The sequence below is a fragment of the Glycine soja genome, unplaced genomic scaffold (assembly GCF_004193775.1).
Source record: "Glycine soja cultivar W05 unplaced genomic scaffold, ASM419377v2 tig00105737_1_pilon, whole genome shotgun sequence".
NCBI lineage: Eukaryota > Viridiplantae > Streptophyta > Magnoliopsida > Fabales > Fabaceae > Glycine > Glycine soja.
In genome coordinates, this window is record NW_021144574.1 from 15,001 (window position 1) to 16,896 (window position 1,896).

A 1,896-nucleotide genomic window follows, 5' to 3' on the forward strand; every position below is an offset into this window, starting at 1 on the left:
CCGACCTACATTGTAAATTTTTTATGCAACACCAAAACAAGAAAACTTCCTCTGCCGTAAAAAAAAACATTATATGCCAGCGAGCGTTTTTAAAAAAAAATTGCGCAATGTCGGCTGAAAAATATCAGTCGGGGCTACTTCACGACCGATGTCGGCTATGGAGTTTTCTATTCAATCCCTTAATGAAATAGGCATGATGTCGGTAAGGAAATGTTCGATCGGCGTCGTGCGGTGATGCTTCCTTTTTAACCTCGATCGGTCATCTTTCCTGGCCGATGTCGACTGGCATTTTTTTCGATCAATATCGATGAAAATTATTTTTTTGCCGAGATATGCTAATGTTTTCCTGGCCGAATAAATGGGAACATGCCAGTTTCGGCCAAAACAAAACGTCGGTTGAGATCGCACAAAAAAACCTAGCCGACCTATATTGTACATTTTTTATGCAACACTAAAACAAGAAAACTTCCTCTGCCGTAAAAAAAACATTTTTGGCCAGCGAGCGTTTTTTAAAAAAAAATTGCGCAATGTCGGCTGAAAAATATCAGTCGGGGCTACTTCACGACCTATGTCGGCTATTGAGTTTTCTATTCAATCCCTTAATGAAATATGCATGATGTCGGTAAGGAAATGATCGATCGGCATCATGCGGTGATTCTTCCTTTTTAACCTCGATCGGTCATCTTTCCTGGCCGATGTGGACTGGCATTTTTTTCGATCAATATCGGTGAAAAATATTTTTTTGCCGAGATGGGCTAATGTTTTCGTGGCCGAATAAATGGGAACATGCCATTCTCGGCAGAAATAAAACGTCGGTTGAGCTCGCTCAAAAAAACCTAGCCGACCTACATTGTACATTTTTAATGCAACACCAAAACAAGAAAACTTCCTCTGCCGTAAAAAAAAAACATTATCGGCCAGCGAGCGTTTTTAAAACAAAATTGCGCAATGTCGGCTGAAAAATATCAGTCAGGGCTACTTCACGACCGATGTCGGCTATTGAGTTTTCTATTCAATCCCTTAATGTAATATGCATAATGTCAGTAAGGAAAAGTTCGATCGGCGTCATGCGGTGATGCTTCTTTTTTAGACCTCGATCGGTCATCTTTCCTAGCGGACGTCGACTATCAATTTTTTCAATCAATATCGGTGAAAAATATTTTTTTGCCGAGATGGGCTAATGTTTTCCTGGCCGAATAAATGGGAACATGCCAGTTTCGGCCGAAACAAAACGTCGGTTGAGCTCGCACAAAAAAACTTAGCCGACCTACATTGTACATTTTTTATGCAACACCAAAACAAGAAAACTTCCTCTGCCATAAAAAAAAAACATTATATGCCAGCGAGCGTTTTTAAATAAAAATTGCTTAATGTCGGCTGAAAAATATCAGTCGGGGCTACTCCACGACCGATGTCGGCTATTGAGTTTTCTATTCAATCCCTTAATGAAATATGCATGATGTCGGTAAGGAAATGTTCGATCGGCGTCATGCGGTGATGCTTCCTTTTTAACTCGATCGGTCATCTTTCCTGGCCGATGTCGACTGGCATTTTTTTCGATCAATATCGGTGAAAAATATTTTTTTGCCGAGATGGGCTAATGTTTTCCTGGCCGAATAAATGGGAACATGCCATTTTCGGCCGAAATAAAAAGTCGGTTGAGCTCGCTCAAAAAAACCTAGCCGACCTACATTGTACATTTTTTTTGCAACACCAAAACAAGAAAACTTGCTCTGCCCTAAAAAAAAACATTATCGGCCAGCGAGCGTTTATTAAAAAAAATTGCGCAATGTCGGCTGAAAAATATCAGTCGGAGCTACTTCACGACCGATGTCGGCTATTGAGTTTTCTATTCAATCCCTTAATGAAATATGCATGACGTCGGTAAGGAAATGT